Source organism: Tursiops truncatus, chromosome 10 (genome assembly GCF_011762595.2).
Source record: "Tursiops truncatus isolate mTurTru1 chromosome 10, mTurTru1.mat.Y, whole genome shotgun sequence".
Taxonomy (NCBI): domain Eukaryota; kingdom Metazoa; phylum Chordata; class Mammalia; order Artiodactyla; family Delphinidae; genus Tursiops; species Tursiops truncatus.
Window position 1 is genome coordinate 12,891,119 of NC_047043.1, and position 19,548 is coordinate 12,910,666.

At 43.0% G+C, this 19,548-nt stretch overlaps 1 protein-coding gene across 25 annotated transcripts in view; it reads right to left on the reverse strand.

Moving 5' to 3' along the window:
• The window catches only part of ATXN1 (ataxin 1), a 398,514-nt gene that overhangs the window by 369,215 nt on the left and 9,751 nt on the right, over positions 1-19,548 (reverse strand). For 14 of the 25 annotated variants that reach the window (XM_073810355.1, XM_073810368.1, XM_073810354.1 and 11 more), the window contains one exon: positions 199-6,237. The exons of 5 other annotated variants lie outside the window; for them this stretch is intronic. The gene's annotated coding sequence lies outside the window, so the exon portion shown is untranslated. The remainder of the gene's footprint in view (positions 1-198; positions 6,238-19,548) is intronic. 6 more of the 25 variants (XM_073810369.1, XM_033863856.2, XM_073810370.1 and 3 more) reach the window with 3 other exon arrangements.

Below are 19,548 nucleotides of genomic sequence, written 5' to 3' on the forward strand. Positions count from 1 at the left end.
ACCACATGTCTGTATGGCTAATATTTGTGACTTATAACCTGACAAGCTTTTTAGAGATGTGTCAGCCCAAGTCACATTAAATCACTCCCTCAGATGGTCTGTTTCTTAGCATCCCTCCAGAGCACGCCTTGCTTGAGAGGGGATGCGTCCTTCGAGAGCACCAAAGAAACTATCACCCCACCAAAAAATCCCCCATACCAGTCATGGCATTTAGGCCTGCACATCACAGCAGAGGACACTCTCCCTGACCTTTTGACGCAGATCTGACTCAGTTCCTCTTCATGCCCCACAATGGCGAGAAAAAGGAGGGATGACCGAGAGATGAGATGGCCGAGCAGCGAGGAGAGACGAGAAAAAGGAGGGAAAACAAAATGAGCATCTGGCTGGGATACGTTTTTGTGCACTTTTGTTAAAAATGTTTTCAAACATCATTTTTCTTTAGTGGTTACTTCTGAGGTGGGAAGAAAGGTGATGTGATGGGGGAGGACCCCACAGAGAGGACATCGAATTCGTGGTAATTATGAAATCTGGGTGGAGAGTTAGTTGAGTGCTCACTGAATCCTTATTCTTTATAGTTCATCTTGCTTTGCAACTATGCTTTTGTATGTAGCTCACATTCATGAAAGCAATCTTGCAAGTCTCACGATGACATGGGTGGTAAGCGATAAAGTATAATTAGTTAAGAGCATAGGGTGTGAAGTTAAAATGGTATGAGTTGAATCCCAATCCTCCCAGTTACTAGTTGTGTGACCTTGGGCAAGCTACTAACTCAGTTACCTTATCTGTTGAGTGGAGATAATAACTACCAACTAGGTTTACTGTGAAGTTAAGTGATCAGCACAGTGGCTGACATACCCTAAATCCTCAATAAGCCAGCTAGCCATTACTATTATTAAAAGGATAGGGTCTCTGCACAATGACCTTTCTTTAGTGTGTGTGCTGTTTCTTTTGTTTGGGATCATGAATCTGGTAAATCAATATTCGCCAACCAAATGACTTATTGAATAAAGATATCAACAATCAAATGCAGTTTTTTAAACTGAAAGGCCATATACTGTTGTCCAGAAGATGCCGAAATGAATGAGAGAAACAAATTTAACACTCCCACAAGCAAAGTGTGAAGAACTTGAGTATCCAGGCACCCTTTCCGGGGAGTCTAATTAATATCAGCAATGTCAGCTGTCTCGTATAAGAGAAGATCAATCCAGCACTAACTTTAAAGTCTAAAGACATCTACCATTCAGGACTTCCCTGGCGGTCCAGTGGTTAAGACTCCGTGCTCCCAGTGCAGGGGGCAGGGGTTCGATCCCTGGTCAGGGAACTAAGACCCCACATGCCACATGGTACGGCCAAAAAAAAAAAAATAGGACATCTACCGTTCGCCCTTATGAGTATTCAGAGTGCACAAAATATGTTAAATCCTAATATCTTACATTAGCAAATAATAATTAGCAAAATCCATGTGTATCTTTTTAAAAGCTATCCCGGGCTTCCTTGGTGGCGCAGTGCTTAAGAATCCACCTGCCAATGCAGAGGACACGGGTTCGAGTCCCAGTCTGAGAAGATCCCACATGCCACGGAGCAACTAAGCCCCTGCGCCACAACTACTGAGCCCGCACTCTAGAGCCCGTGCTCCACGACAAGAGAAGCCACCACAGTGAGAAGCCCACGCACGGCAACGAAGAGCAGCCCCCGCTCACTGCAACTAGGGAAAGCCTGTGCACAGCAATGAAGACCCAACACAGCCAAAAATAAAATTTAAAAATAAATAAATAAAAATAAATAAAAGCTATTCCCCCAATAATATTGAAAAGGAAATCAAAGATTAATTTGTTTGAAGCCACAGGCCACAATTTATTCAACTTTATTGTTCCCTCTGGGCATTCATAGGTTTGCAAGAAATGAACAAAATGAAGTTGAATGTAAATTCAGGAGGTTGGACAGAAAGATGTGTAGGGTCTCTTAAACATCATGAATGACAAACTGCCCAAATGATCAAACTATTAAATTCTGAGTTTCATGAATGACAAAGTACCTCAATAATCAAACTATCATCAACTTTAGTTGATCTTCATAGCTAAACTCAAGAATTAGCTGCTAAATTAATAATGACATTTATCAAAGATATTCCTCCTTCCTTAATTTCAATTTATGTGCGCATGGTCAATCCACAGCTCTTAATTTCAGTATTTAATTCTATTATCACAGTATTAAGAGTATGCCTAGGCTTTAAGTGTCCGGAAGCAGAAAGAAACTGGTAACTCTGAGAGATACATATGTTTCGGAGCCAAAGGAAGAAAATTAAGACATTTCCTTTTTTTTTTTTTTTTCTCTTAATAATTCTTAAATCTCCCTTTGGTGTATTTATTGAGCATTAGTTGTTATTTAATACAGTGGCTCTCCCAGGAGAAAGAAAATCAACGAAAAAATAAGACTTTTCCAGGGATAAAGAGAGAGAGTTGCAATAGAGAAATACCAGAGGGGAATAATCTTTATTTTATATAGCAATTAGAACCTTATAAATAGAAAATATACTTTTAAAGTCATAGCATCGGTTTAGAACTGGCCAAAACTGAACATATTTGGAAAGTTACTGATTACTGGTGAAAACAAAGGAAAATCCAAACTGAAGGATTAAATTTCTCTCAAACTCAGTCACTTGCATGTCTGTACCTCTGTCATAAAGTGTTTATGAGTTTGATATATATTCCAGGCATACGTCTCCTTCCAGAGAGCAGAAACTCCTAACCGTCCATATTCCAAACTGAAACAGATCCATCAGCATTTCACCTAAGAACAGTTCCTAAAAGCTATTAGCAAAGGCTATTCATAGACAGAGAATCAAAAGACGTAAAGATTTTCAAGTCAAAATGTAATGCTTGGGCTTCCCTGGTGGCGCAGTGGTTGAGAGTCCGCCTGCCGATGGAGGGGACGTGGATTCGTGCCCGGGTCTGGGAGGATCCCACATGCCGCGGAGTGGCTGGGCCCGTGAGCCATGGCCACTAAGCCTGTGCGCCCGGAGCCTGTGCTCCACAACGGGAGAGGCCACAACAGTGAGAGGCCCGCGTACCGCAAAAAAAAAAAAAAAAAATGTAATGCTCTTTAAGTTTCTGAAGCACATGCTTAGAGAAAACTTTCACTAAACAGAAAAGCAACAGCAAGACCATTATCCCTTCACAGAAACCAGCAAATAAAGAATGTATGCACACAACACCTGGATTTGCTTTCCTGTTTCTTTGCCAGTGACTTTTATACATATATATATATATATATATATATATATATATATATATGATTAGCTAACTGTCAAACAAACATTCAGAGCACTGAATGACATGCAGTCACACAGATATACTCTCACACAAAAGAGAGCAAGGCTGCTGCTATTTCAGTATCATGAAATATTTTCCTAACCATGCACAGATGGAAGTACAGACTTTTCTGCCAACCGCCTGGTTCAGAAACTTTGCTCTATTTTTAATTATTTGGTTCAGAGGACCCATTTGTGATTAACTTCTGTGTTGGATGGCACAGCAAATAAAGTTCCTGACCCACAGCAAAGAACACTGAGAGAAGCTTAATTACTTTTAAACAGCAAGTGTAATATTGTAAACCATGTGTAGGGACAACTAAATTGTCAAAGACCTGTTGATGGTTCCTGCAGTTTGAAGCTGTGGAGTGTATCAGTAAAACAAAAATCCAGGAGGTCTTAAGGAAGTGACACCAAAATGAAGTGGGTTTTTTCCTCCTCTTTTTTTTTAAATTGAGGTATCACTGACATAAAACATTACATTAGCTTCAGGTGTACAACATCATGGTTCAAGATTTGTACACACTGTGAAATGATCACATTAAGTGTAGTTACCATCTCCTAATGACGTTCTTAATAACAAAGAAATGTTGGTCTTTGAGAAACAACAATGGAGTGAGAAATGGAGAGTAAAGAATTAATAGTGTCGCAAGGACTAATCTTATTAGCACTAAAAGTTTCACTTTTGACTGGGATCGGAGAATGGAATGCCAAAGCTTTACGCACAGGAAATGGACTCAGATGCAAAGAGAAGTTGGTCAGGAAACTCAAACCATAGAATTCAGAATCACACACTACAATTGCTGAGCAGATAAAATCCCAGAAGAGAAGCAGAAAGAGAAGCAGTGGTCTAGCAATAAGGCAGAAAAGACAGTCAAGGTAAGAATGGAGCAGGTTGGAACTGTTTTATATTTTTAAGCTCTGTGTTACTTTTTAAAAGCTGTTTCCAAACAGAAAACAGTAAACCCAAGTATCAAATCAGTATAAATACAGAAAGGAAATAAAATATAAGGCATCCAGGTAAGAACCCTGAAGGTAGAATAGAGCTAAAACCTAAAAGACATTTATTCCTAGAGAAGTTTTCTTTTGATCAATTTCCCTAAAATTTAAGTCTTTGATGTACCTGGAAAACCTCAGATTCTACTGAACAATAGGTCACAGAGAGCCAAAATGTTTCAGGAGTAATAGTTTGCAAATGAGTCCAAGATCAATGCCAGAATGAGATGGCAATTGAAAAAACTCAACAACAAGCACCTAATTTCTTCTTGAGAAGTGTACAAATGGAGAATAACAGAATACCCTTGGCAGGGGGATTCTGAAGTCCAGCTTCTTAAACCACTATCACTGGCTACTAGCTTTTGGCTGGGTTGGTTGACATGGCAAGACCGTTAGAAGGACACAGACAGAGTTGTGGGCAATTATGAAAGTTCAATAATTGGAAGCAATTCAGGGAGCCATCATGTGGAGGAAAAAAAAGTGATCTGTTCCAGAAAGTCCAAAATAAAGTTGACTCCTACTATACATATTCATATTCTTCCTTCTCTACTATGCAAATCAGTGAAGTATATGCATGGGTATGTGTGTTGGCAAGAGACTAGAATATTTTTTAAAAACAGAATTAGAAAAAAAGCACATCTACGACTGAATTATTGATAGTTGCAAACGGTTTCATAACACCAATGTAGTATGATTACTATGGGCCACAGGCCATGGCTTAGAAATGGTTTTTATTTCATTTAGAAATGTTTCTATTTGCTATAACAATAGCCACTGTGCTGGGATGGGATTTGACCTGTGTCTTTGTCCATAAAACAATCCTATAAAATATGTAAACATGAATTCAATTTTCTTTAAGTCAAGAAAAACAAAACTATGGTTGTCAGAACAAGAACGGCTTTCTGTGGGATATTCTAGTTAAATGAAAGCTATTCAACCTGAATCAATTGCTGTATCCATTCTCCAATACACAGCAGATTTATATTTCACAAGGTTTTTGACACAGAACAAAATGTTACTGAAATACCTCTTCCATTCCTTTTGTCCTACATAACATTCCAGGGGCTGAACTCCCAACATGGGGCATATATTTGTCAGCTTCTGTTTGCACTGGTTCTATTCTAGTTTGTCTTTGTTGCAAATTTTCCGTGTTGACCCTTTCCTGGCAAAACATTAATATAGACTTTTGGTTGTGTTGCAACTTGCAATAAAAAAAAAAAAAAAACCCTTACATTTTTATTCTGCACCATCTTTAAGCACCTGTAACTATTAAAAACAGGCCCTGCTGTTTACACCAATGACAGAACTTTTTTTATATACATCTGCTTATATAAACACTAGAAATTCAGGGAGAAAATTATTGCGATCCAACAATCCACACATTCCTACGCAAAACCAATCACTTGAGGATTTAAAAGCTAGATCTGTGGCGAGAGACAGGCTAGAACTAGCAGGAACAAGTCTGTACAAGATGAATTTATCCTCCACTGCCTCTCCGCTCCAGGTCATCCCAGGACTAGGCTTGTGGGAAAATGCCAAGATGGAAAGAATGGGTTGGTGCCTGTTTTCTAGCATATCTGTGTAAAAGACTCAACAAGAGCTCAGAGCGAGCTGCTGCTCTGAAAGGGACAAAAGGTGTGGCGCTGCAGCATGGTCCTGGCCATTGAATGCCTAAGCCTAAGGCAGCTCAAACTCGGTCAGAAACGGATTTCAGACAGTGGGGAGCTAAAACACTGGATCTCAGGGATGATGTCCAAGAGGTGGTCTCTGAAGCTGGGTGTCATCCTTTAGGGTGGCCCAGAATTAAATGGTGACGCATTATGCCTCCTGGCGAGTTCATATATACTTTGAACGGCACAGACACCAAGTCCCGTGGACCTCCACCGAAGATCTTGGGGCAAGGAGAGACGTCCACCAGCGCTCTCTGTGACCTGTTAGAGAGAAACATTCTTAGCTACTCCGTCACCAAGCAAAACTCCCCAGCTAGGCTATAGCGCCTTGACTCCTAGGAAAAAGCTGTAAAGAGATTGCCGGGAGGAGGCCTACAAGAGAGATGGCCTTTGTCTGGTTTGCAGAATCACTGAGGAGGACTCCACATATAAAATCTAGCTTCCGTAAGCCTCAAAGAGAATCAGATTCCAAGTATTTCTGAAACCAACAGCACGGTCGTCAGCACCAATTACTTCTGCAGAGACAGAAAAGGCTTCATAACAGTTATTATACGTGCTTCTGGCATCAAGAGATGGATGGTGATTTCTACTAAAAGATTAACTGCTAGATGTCCCAGGACAGCAGATACTCATCATGAAAGCAACTCAGTGTCTCGCACTGGCTCTCTCCAGACCAGGAGGCATACCTCTGATTCACAGGGGGCTGCGTGAGCTTCCTCTGCCCTCTTTTGTAGCATCCAGCAGAAAGACAGGAGGGACCTACCAATATGGAAGTGACCTGACTGTAATGCCTTCCCACCCACATAGGAAAGAACTTCCCAGAGAAGATGGCATCAGTTTTCAAGATTCCATGGATGAGATCAATACAATTTCCTGATGTTTTTAACTTTGCTGACACTGGTGCCTTAAAGGAAATATAGCTCGAGAAGCTTAACTTGAAAGGTGTATTGGCTGCAGAAGAAAAAACACTCTCTACCCATCCGTCAAGTTCAAGCTTAGGCACTACAAAAACTAACGTCAAAATTTATAAGAGGGAATGGTGTACATTCAAGGGGCTGTACTCTTGTCTTTCTCCATCTTCCCAGCTCCATCTCAAAACTGCTCTATTAGGCCCCTTGGATGAAGCAAAGTTCTGTCTTTTCAGTCTACAGATTCAGAGTCACAACTGCATAAGGCCTGGGGGATCTCGGCTTCAGAAGGTGATGGAGAAAGCACTGAACTTCATGCAGGTTGCAAGGCCCAGGTGACAGCACAAGCCATGTGTGTTTTAGCCCTGAAACCTAGCAAATCTGTCAACCTCTTAGGTTTTGTTTCCTCCTCTAGAAAAGGAAGAGGATACTCTCTGCTCTAGGGAATCATTAGGACTCCCCAGGGCAACCAGTCATACGAGGCACTCTGACTCCTGTGATATGCTATTATCAGCTGAGATGGACCCATGACACACTAGCCACTGCACACGGTCCAGATGACTGTGGTCCTTAGGGCTATGTTTACTAAATTGGAGGCCCAGACTGCAAAACACCACCAAGAGAAAAGGGTAGTTGTGACTAGTCCTATAGAAGAAACAGGAAAACATAGGACTTCCATCCCAGTGAAGTCTTTGAAGACCCTGCACATTTAAAATGGAAAAGTTTAAAAATTTTTTTTAAGGAAATCGTTTCCTGAGACTTCAGGGTAAAGAGTAAAAAGTGCAGCATTTAGAGAAAGAAACTCCAAGATTAGTCAGGTCATTGAATGTTCTCTGCACAGCAGAATAGCAAACAGCTAGTGTTTGTTCATTTTCATAGATTAATAACCCTCTCTCCAGGGCTTAAAGATGATATGAACTGTGACTTCCAGAGTTTTGTTTGGAGAAGGCTCAATACTCCTGGGTAAGACCCATGTTTCAAGGACACATGCAAAAATATTTCTGCATTTCACATTGCTTCTTACTCACATTGGCCTATTCTAATCTCTAGGATGACCAAAATGGATCTAAAGCTTGCTGGGAGGGGAAAAAAAAAAAGAAAGAAAGTAGTCTTCCCCCTTTTTTTTTTGCATCTGTTTATACAGATTGTTAAAACAGTCCTGTTCATTTGGATGACTCTGAGATGGAAAAATATATATAACCTGTTCCTTCTGAAGAGTAGAGAGAGGTACAAAGGGTTACAGAGGCTTCGGCAGAACAGGAAAAGCCAAAGGAAAACACCAAAATCTGGGCTTAGGTGCTATCGCTGTATTTCTTTCAAATGCAACAGAGAACATGGTTTTATGGAAGAAGATTTCTAAATAAAAACTAGATAATCTTTTCTCCTGTCAACAAATAATAGGTAACTTGTCTTATGGGCCTACGACCACTTACAAAAGGAACAAAACTGCTAATCTTATGAAAAGTGTCAGATCAGGCACCAGAGCCAGCAGCCAAAGAGAAACATTCTTTTCCCAGCTCCTTATAAAAAGACTGTCTTCCCAAAAAAGCCACAACTTGGGGTCATACTTCTCAATGGTCTGGATTACAGCACGGAGCCTTGAAAAGGGGAAGGACAATCAAAACAAAATTCATCCAGAGTCCTTTCTGCCCCCATTTGGAACTTGCCAGAACAGAGCAAGGTAGAAAGGGCTTTGGGGCGCTGCAGTGGACAATGGGCCCAGGCCTCGGTTCTAATGTCAGACCCTCTTCCATACCTGTCAGAACCTCCATCAGAAGCATGCAGACCCTCACGTCAGTGATCACCAATGAACACCCTCTCCCTGGAAATGGTATTTTCACCCACCACCAACAGGGCAACTTCTAGACGAATTCATGTGCAAGAGAGAGGAGGTTGTCCCCGCCAACTCAAAGGGGCAGGGACACCACGGTCAGACCCCACCAGCCCCATTCCTCCTGGGCGGGGTCATGCAGAGGAGGGTTTCAGGGCTCCCTGGTCCATGGCGTGCTTTACCTCCACTTGACCAACCTTGCTTAAGACTCCAGAACTACTCTCTTCCAGATAAAATGATCTCCTTGGGAAAATTATCCCACCAAGAACTTTCACCTGAATCAGAGAGCAGGGTCACAAGAGCACATAAGGGAGACTGATCAAAGCAGAGAACAGGTGTTTAGGAGGTGAACCTCAAATCCACTCATTGATCCCACAGGTTAGCGATGTTTCTAAGAATCCTCACATCATCGAAATCCAACAGGAATTTTTTCATTGCAAAGAAAGACAGTTTTAGACATTCAAAAACACAGTGATTTTGTTTCCTGTGTTGAAGCTCAATGATAATAGTGTTTGGTGTGTTATAAGTGTAGTGCTATAAAATTTAAATATCACTGAGCAAATCCAGCAATCTATTCCGTATAGCTTTTGTTCCAGAAAATTCGTCACTAGGCTTTTCTTTCTCCTGAGCAGAGCCCTCTTATAAATTTTGGTCCCCTTTACCACTCATTCTTTGATGCACAAAGGTATTCAACAGATGCCATAGCTTTTTCCACCACTGTGGTCCACTAGGCCCCAGGGCTGGCTCCAGACCACAGTCCTGTAAGTCACGGTCTATATAAAGAGATGGAATTGCATCAATTTGCATCATACAAACCCACATTGTAGGGGAAATGCTTACATTTATTGCAGCCCTACTGGATGCCAAATGCCAAGAATGGTTGGTGTGGGGAGGGGGGGAAACAGTCCTTGCTGTCCCTGCTGTCACTGAGCTGGGAAAAGAGGTGCAAAATGTTACAACACGAGAAGAACAGCAGGGGGCTCTGGGAATCCCCGACAGGCAGCACAGGACTAGTCCCTCGGCTGCCCGAGGAAAGGACTCTAAACCAAGATTCAAAGTTAGCCACACAGATAGAGGTGGGTAGTTGGATGTCAAGGAAGGGGAACAGCACAACTAAAAGCTGGAACATAATAAGAAAGAACAGGGCACTTTGAAAGAGGAAATGCTAAATGACTGAAGCAAAGAAAGGGCAACAAATGAGTGTCAGTGCCGGGGAGATAAGCAAGGGACCCCAAAGCTGCTGGGCCAGGTTAAGGATTCAGAACTTCAATGAAAAACCAAGGAGGTGAAACAGAGATGCAGAAAGATGTCTAAGAGTAAGAAATGTTCACTTTGGCCTCGGAGAGGAAAACGGGTTGGACCAGAACAAGTGCACATTGAGAAAGGCCATTGAGGAGGGACAGCACATCCTAAACCACCGCAACCCAGCAGGGCCACTGGTCCCAGTTCAGGTCTGGAGACCAGACTCCCCCAGAGCTCCATACCCGGGAAACTGCCCCTGCCCTCCTGCCCGCAGAGCTCTCTCCAGGGAAGAGCTACAATAGCAAGGGAAGCTGGGCAGCAGTGGGCCGCTCAGTCTAACCTGGATGAAAATCAAACCCACGAAGCTCACTCCTCAGCAGGTGGCCTGTCGGACTCAGTGAGCAGAAGGTGTGAAGAGCCCAACCCAGGATCCTCGAAGAAGGGTTCAACCTCGCCAAGCCTGGAACTCCTATCTCTCCAGGCCCACGGGAGGGAGGCTGCCAGGCCTCCAGCACGGCCCCCACGGCAGGGCTCCCCGAGAGAAATGGGGGTCAGCAACACAGGGCGGAGAGCCCCAAAGGTGGGCAGAGGAGACGAGACATCTAGGAGACTGGCCCAGGATGGATCAAGGTCAAGGAGTGAGGAACAGGTGGGAAGGAAAGTAGAAAGGGGCCCTCGGCAGTAGAAAAGCACTAGGGTTTCAACAAGGAGCGGTTCCCTGGTGTTCAACAGGGGAGCGGTGAGCAGTTGAGAATGAGGACTATTCCAGCCAAGCCGAGCCGCTGGCCGGCCAGGTACAGAATGTGAGCTGCAGTCATCTCCCTTCTTCCTTCCAGGCTGGCCCTGGGTATGATCACAGAAGAAAAGAGACATCATAGAAAATCTTGGACTTTCATACAAAAAAAAGTCAGAGAATCCAAATGAAAAACAATCGGACTGGGGAAACAGCTGCAGTACATATGACTTTAAGAAAGATCAGTTTCTAGAGCACACAAAGAGCTCATAGGCACAGATGAGAAATTATCAAGACTCCCCGTTTGCTAATTGTATAAAAGAAAATCAGTAAGTAAACACAGATGGAAATGTTCTGCGACTGAGAGGGATCAAAGGAATGCAAATTTTAAAACCAAGAAGGCTATTAAATTAGCCAAAAAAGAGTAAGTCCCACAATTAATCAGGTTGAAGCAAGACATAGTCGTATATCATCAGTAACAATGTAAATGTTGTCTTTTACAAAGCAGTTCAGAGCAAGGCCCCTCCGTCTAGGAATAAGCCTTCTGACGTGACTGTACCCTAAGAAAATACTTAAGTGTACAAAGGTAATCACTGCAGTTTTATAATAGTAAACAATTAGAACCAACTCGAATGTCCACAAATAATACAAAACCTAAATTAAGAGAAAACAACTTGATGGTATATTATATAACCTTTGCAAAAGATAACTGTCCAGTCTAGGTTGCAAACCAGAATGTTTATGCTAAATAGAAAAGGCACAAGTGAAAAAAGATATATGTTAAATTGTCAAGAACTAAAAGACAACACCTAATAGTGACTTATGGACTGGGATGGTGGAATCAAAGGGAACTTTTGCTTTCATTGGTTTTCTCTTATTGTAGTAAAGTATAGACAACAGATGTTTAAAATGTAATATTTCTATCCATTGCACAGCAACTAACACCCTCTTCTGTGGAGCAGGTGGACCTTCAGTAGAACATCACACCCAAAACAGGGAAGGCGGTCCAGGCCCTCCCAAGTTTCAATGGTCCGTCTGGAATTCAAACCTGCCCACGAAGGACTGTGAAGGGTTCCTCCTACCCTGAGTACCCCCAAAGATACAACTCTTTCCTTAGTTCTTGTTTTTTTTTTTTCCAGCCCTTAAATTCTATACTTTCCCCTCCTTTCTTTTCTTTAAATTATGTACTGAGATCCTACCACAGGCAATATACAGTGAATGTTCATTTGATCCTTCCAGCAATCCTGTAAGATAGACCTTGTCATCATCCCCATTTTACAGATGAGAAAACTGAGGATCACAGATTTAAGAAATGTGGCCTGGGACACACAACTAAGGAGCCAGGGCTAGAATTCAAACCTTAACCTCCCTGTCTTCAAAGCCCTCACTTTTAACACCCCTATTGCCTCTTCCCTTCCTCTCAGCCTATGAAACAAACAAAACAACAAGACAAAACACTCTTAAATGTCACCTCTTCTATTTGCACTGGCTGCCGAAAAACACTATTCAATGAGTCAAGAGACATCAGTATGAACGGTTTACAAATGAACCAACAGGACCAAGTAATGCTATGCACACTAACTGGGAAAGTTGATGCAGAAGAAAAAACGAATCACCTCGAGCCTCAAATCTGCACCTGCAGGTAAAACCAAATGACATCCAAAGGATTTCTACTTGTAAATTAAAAGCAGAATGTGACCCTCGATGCTACTGCAAAGAGCTGAGCTTCTGCGCTCTCCTTACAAAAAATTATTCCATAATTAGCAGAAAGATTCCTTCCAGTTATAACACAGCCACTCCAGAAATGGATGTTGTTTGGGGCATGGTAGCAAGAAGAGGAAAAAGGAGCCGAGGAAGCGGTAAGGTACGAAACTAATAGAGATGGGGTGATAAATGATTTTAGGCACCCCTTACGACTTACTTTATAAATAATGACACAATAATAGCTGAAAATGTAAATTCTAATTAGATACAAAACCGAACAAAGTCAAACAACAGCTAATGATGTTTGACAGAGCAAAGGTCTCTGGGGGAGGGTGGGGGCAACCGAGAGAAAGAATTACAATAAAATCTATTCATGGGACTGTGCCGTGTTAGAGATAGAAGAGGCCCGAGCGATCACTTCTTTCACCCGCTTTCTTTCCTGTAAATGGGGAAACTGAGGCCCAGCAAGGTAGAGTGGGTGGTCCATCTCACCTTGCAGCAGGGCAGTTAAAAGAAACTCGGTCTCCCCAAAAACCGCCCAACAGCTTTCTACCACGCCCCCACTCACGCTGTGGTGTCCTGGAAAGCTACTCCATTTGAAATCTTATTTTGAAAAAATGGATTAAACATTCTATGAATATTAAATTCCTTTTTAATAATTTTCGAATGCACAGGGGCACACTGAAAAAAAGAAGCCTGGTTTTTATTTCTTTTGGAAAACTGCACACCGCTCAGCGTTTAACCTCGTATTGAGTGAAATATTAACAGGCCATATAATGGTTTCAGTGTTCCTTCAGTAAAGCTAAACAGAATTCGAAAAACATATCCCCCAGGCCTACAGTGGAGTTTCTGGAGCACACATTAAACTCAACGCTCCGCTCAACAAGCCCGTCACTGTTAAGTAACTCATCAGAAAATAAAGAGGGAATTACCAAAGGGGAATTGCCAAGCAATTAGTTCTCTGAAGCAGATGACATACAACTGCTGTAAGGGAGGAGCTTCCCCGTTAGTCATATGTCAGAGTCAGAGCCTCCTAATCTGTAAATAAAATGCATCACGTATGATTACAGCTCGGATGAAGGCTGGGGCTGCCATCCGCGTGTGCACAGAGGGCAAATCCCAAATCCTCCTGTTCTGTGTGTCTATAAAGCAAGACTTGCCTCTGAAGACATTTTTTTAAAAAATATCCTTGGTAATTTTCTTTCTTTTATGGAAGTATAATTGACCTACAACACTCTGTTAGATCCAAGGGCACAACAGAGTGATTTGATGGTTCTACACGTTACGAAATGATCATCACTTACATTCTTCAACTGTAAGAAAGACAAACTCTTAGTTTTCCCTGGGCAGTCTAAGAGAAAAGTGATCTTTCTTCTCTATCCTTGAGCACAGGCTCCGGACGCGCAGGCTCAGCGGCCATGGCTCACGGGCCCAGCCGCTCCGCGGCATGTGGGATATCTTCCCGGACCGGGGCATGAACCCATGTCCCCTGCATCGGCAGGCAGACTCTCAGCCACTGCGCCACCAGGGGAGCCCCTCTATCTTTTTGACATGAGTTGGTCAAGACTCATCACTGGTCCAGTGAAGGTGAGAAAATGAGCCTGGGAGGGGCAGGGACCAGAGATGAAGGGACAGGAGGGGCAGAGGTGGGGGGGGGAGGGAGAGGAGGGGATACAAGCTCTGAGCTTCCCGATGGCCTCCCTGACTTAAGTGTGACCTCCTTTCGCCCCATGTTTCTTTGAGTTGGACTGGGTGCCACCCACCATCTATCAAACTGCAGAGAGAAATAGTTCTTATCCGCCAAACCTTGCAAACTGAGCACTGACCCAGTGAAACGCTTTCAAGAGTCAAAAGTTCATCACCTCACTTTCAAGAGTCAAAAGTTCATCACTGGACACCAAACATTTGGAGCCCAACTTAAGCCAATCCCCTGAAACACAGATAAGCATATGCCATGGTCATCATTTTCTTCAATTAATAATTATTGAAAGTGCGTAGGAATCTCAGGGAGGAGGACAAAGAGTGAAAAAAAGGGAAACAACACAGCAAAGACAGCCTGTATGTGACCCTGAACAGACAGGCACACCTGGAAAAGGAGGGCTTATCGTCCACGAACCTTCTCTGATCCTGACCTCTGAGAGTCGGCCGCACCTCTGCTGTGGGTCTTTAAATACTACTCCTGGGCACACCTTGCCTTACAGAAGGGGCTGAGGGCTTGAGAGACAGTGCATGGCAGCAGTTAAGAATACAGGCTGGGGGATTCCCTGATGGCACAGTGGTTAAGAATCCGCCTGCCAATGCAGGGGACATGGGTTCGAGCCCTGGTCTGGGAAGATCCCACATGCCGCGGAGCAACTAAGCCCGTGCGCCACAACTACTGAAGCCTGCACGCCTAGAGCCCGTGCTCCACAAAAAGAGAAGCCACTGCGATGAGAAGCCCATGCACCACAACGAAGAGTAGCCCCCACTCGCCGCAACTAGAGAAAGCCTGCACACAGCAACGAAGACCCAATGCAGCCAAAAATAAAAAATAAATAAATTAAAAAAAAAAATACAGGCTGGGGTCCCAGCATGACTCTACCACTTAACAGCTGAGCAGTCTTGGGCAAGTGACTTAACCTCTCTGTGCTTCAGTTTCCTCACCTGTGAAATGCAGATAATAGCAGTGCCTACCCCAAAGGATTGCAGTGAAGATTCAAAGAGTTAATACACAGAAAGTGTGGACCATTGATCATCTCCATATTTCCTTTAGGGTCTTGCTGGCATAATGCCTCTCACATATTAGATGCTCATTGAATCTTTGCAGACAGCATGGTCTGCCCCCTGGAGTTGTTGAGTTGTTTTCTCCATTCCTGTCACTCCTGTCCTAACCTTCTTGTCTTTTATGAAAGGTAGGTAAGTCACAGCCTCGTTCTGGGCCATTTAGGGGACTACAGACACCCCATCAAAAATAACTCAGGTTAGGGGGCTTCCCTGGTGGCGCAGTGGTTGGGAGTCCGCCTGCCGACGCAGGGGACGCGGGTTTGTGCCCCGGTCCGGGAAGATCCCACATGCCGCGGAGCGGCTGGGCCCGTGAGCCATGGCCGCTGAGCCTGTGCGTCCGGAGCCTGTGCTCCGCAACGGGAGAGGCCACAACAGTGAGAGGCCCGCGTACTGCAAAAAAAAACAAACAAAAAAAAAAACCTCAGGTTAAAAAAATATCTTAAATAATCCTCAAATATTCCTTCATTATATTAAGACTGACTCCCCAATAACAGCAATATAACCAGATAATGTCCAGCTTTCTCCTTCACTTTGAGCTATGTAGTCTTTCTTCCCAGAGCCAAGGCTCACTAACTCTACATTTTCTATAAAGTATAAATGAGAAGCCAAATTGTTCAGAAAACTGTGACTAGTAGCTGGAAATATATATATATGTATGTACATACACACACATATACACACAAACACACACACACTCAAATAACATTTAAGAGTCCACACTAAAGTTATGAAACACACCCATATTAATGTGATTTATCAAAGTACAAGAAATGAATTGCCACAAATGAACAACTGCTCCAAAGTCAAGTAGGTGGCATAATGTGATTTACGCCTATCACATGAGATAAATAAATCCACGGTGGAAAAGATCAAAGGCAAAGCTGGACTCGTTGTTAATGTGTACAGGGCTTCACTGAAAATCTTCTTAATAAAACTGTTTAGAGGAAAATAGAGGGATCATTTGTTTAAATGAAAAGAGATATTGCATGCGCTGAATTTCAAAAGCAGCATTCATTTTTATACACACACGTTAGATCTGGCTAAAATTAGCTCAAGTTTCTATTTTTTTTAAAGGTCTTAAAGAATAAAGGTTTCAATAAGGTTTCATTGAGCTAAAGCTCAGCCCTGAGTTTCCAAGGTGCCTGAGTGTCTAGGGAAGACGCCCCCCCGCCCCCCCCGCCATTACCCACCCTGTGCATCATCCCAGTTTCTCCATCCTCCCTCCCTTCACCCCAGGTCTTAAACAGGAAACATACAAAGGCTGTGCCACACCAATGCTCCATTTCTGCTGCCTCCACTGCCTCTTACTTCCCCCTCTACATATTCCACTCTGGCTGACGTCATCACTGAAATATACTCATCCCGCCTGCCTGTCAAACTTCCTGCCAGGCGCAAGAACCCAAAGCCCAATCTCAAAGATCACTTTCATGCCAATGGCTCCTCCAAATTTATCTCCAGACCAGACCTCTCAGTAATCTTATTCCCACACTCTACCGTCTGCTGGACTCCAGGAACTCAGATGTCCACCGGCACCTGGGCTTCTGCCTCAATGGCCTCATCAATTACATACCATGCACTTGCTTGTTATGGCCCTGGCACTGAAACGGTCACCCTCACACTCTCCATCTCTTCCCACAGAAATGCTAACCAGTCTTCAGAGTTCAACTCAAACTGTCCCTCCTCCTCCAAGTCTTTCCCCATCATCCTACTCAGCATCATTCTTCTGAATTCCTTCTGTGTTAGAACCTGCCCCAGTAAGTACAACCCACCCCATTCTGCCTTGTATTAGTTATTTCAGAGCATTTCTTCTTCCCCCTACTTGACCACGAAGTATATAACCTCCTCCTAGTAGCTCTTACTCACTCTGTGCAGTAGTAAAAAAAAAATACACAGTGAATAAATGAGTGAATCACTTCTTTACATAGACAGTGCCTGTGAATGGGGTAGGTCAGAAACTGCTAGAGCTGTACTGTATTGATAAAACAGCCAGAACCAGAAATAACTGTAATCTAGGTTTTATTTTATTTTTTTAAAAAAAGAAAAAACCTTAATGAGTATAACAGAGTACAACGTGAATGATACTGTTTCCTTGCTTACACTTAGCCATCAGATTGTGAGGACTGTAATGAGGCCACTATTTATGCAAAACGTTTAGCTAATGCTTATAAGCTTCCTTTAAATGCGAGCCTAGGAAATGTCAGCTGCTTAAAACTCAAGGTGACTCTGTACTGCTTTGTCAGTAATATGAGTATTCCTATGACACTTAATATACTGTACTATGTACTATAAAAACCTGGATCTCTTCTCAATAAGCTACACATACTGACCAAGAGATAGGACTGTTTGCTGCCCGTTTTTTTCACAATAAATTCTTGAGACATTCCTGTTTTAACACGATTCTCTTTAAACACCACAGGTTGAAAAAATTGCATGTGTGTTAACCACATATGCAATTAAGCCACTTCCCCCAAAACTTCAAGGTGAGGATTTTCTGCCTAAAATGGATAATACCCCGAAGAGAGAAATTAGCAAGAAGACATCGCACCCCTTTCAACGGAGCTGACACTTGTAGACCTTATGAGGCTTAACTCTGCACAGAATTCTAGAGTTGTTCTATCTCCTTTGAAAGACACTTTCCCTAACCCACAGCCCATAAAATGTAAAGTACCCAGTTCCATATTTCACAAGGATAGAATGTGTATGATAACTTCCTCTCTCCCCTGCCTCGCCCCCCAGGAGGACTTTACTGACCCCCCTTTCTGAGGCACAGTACTTCCGGCATTCAGGTATGTGTGTGTTTTTACTCAGACCACAAGTAACGTCACTTATGCCTGCAACTCAGCAGTTCATCCTACGATATAAAAACAATACACGGCAATAAAGATGTTAAAAAAATAAATAAATAAATAAATAAAAACAATACACGGGCAACCTGCATCAGGAATCAAGGTAGACTAACACAAAGTTCCGAAAAATAAATAAAAGACCCGTTGGCTTTGCAGGGCTGCAAATGTCTACAATGTTGGTCCAAAGACCAAGGTACAGGGATATTTACTTATTCCGAGTCATGTATGGTTGAGAAGCAACCGTCACCAAACAAGAACATTACAATCATCCTGTCAAGACAAGTCACAGGTTCACAGTGACAGCACAGGTTCATGGATCATAAACCATATACCAGGTACTACTCTGCTCAGTGTACAAACATTACGTCATTCCATCCTCACAGCAGCCCTAGAGAAACGTCTAATATTATCTCCAACTTACACAGAAGAAACTGAGGCACAGGAAGGTTACAGGACTGCCCAAGTTCACAGAGGCAGCTCTAGATTTTAAATTCAGACAGGCTGGTTCCAGAGCCCTGCGCTCTTATCTCAAACACCATGGAATTTCTATGGAAGTTAAACACTGGATCTTAGAAGCCCGGGGTTGGTGGGGGGGGTTGGGGGGGTTCTTTATTTAAAGAAATCTACTGAATCAGTTTCAAAATGAACATTTTGATAAAGCAAGTGTTCACCTCTTATACGTTAGCTGAAAATCCAGAGTTTTGTATGTGAGGTTTGGTAAAAGTGGACTGTGTATCTCACCAAGTAAGGAAATCCCACATGACTCAGGAAGAGCCGCCCAGAGACCACCCGATCCAGCCTTTGCCAAAGCTGTGGAACATCAGTATGACTCCAAGAGACCATTAAGGCTCATTTTGATTCAGCAGATCTAGGGTGGAGCCCCTATTCTATTTTTTTTAACCTCTCCCGGTGATTCTGGTGCCCAGCCAGGCTCGGGAACCTCTGAACTAGTCTATTTCCACAGCTTGGAGCAGGACTCCTCCCAAGGCAAACAGAAAGAAGGGATCTATTTCACAATCTCCTCCGGTTGCGAATACCAGTGTTCCCAAGCCCTTATTGCCCCAACTTCTAACTAACTTCCACGGTCTCCTGATTTCAAGTAGGCACTCTCCTCTTGTCTTCCCTTCAACAGTGAACCATGAGTCATCAACCCTGCATCCACCCTGGGTCTGCATGACTCTCCAGATGAGAAAAATTTACTGTACATGAAGAAATCAGGAAGTTGTAAAATCCAAACAGACACAGAGAAATTCGAGATCCAACAAATGCGGGTTGCTACCAAACAAAGGAGCCCGTCTCCCTACACAAGGGTCATACTACAACAATAACCTAAAACATGACTTAAGATAAACATTTGGTAGCAAAACTTTCTCACCAGCTTGAAGTACAGGTGACAATTAAAATGATCAGGCCCAAGCCCAACACACACAATAATCAACCATCCACAAAGTCAGAGGTAGGCTACTTCATAAACCAAATAAATCAAAAAGAGAAATACTTGAATCCGAGCTTTAAAAAAACCTCTCGGCGATTTCTCAATTTCCC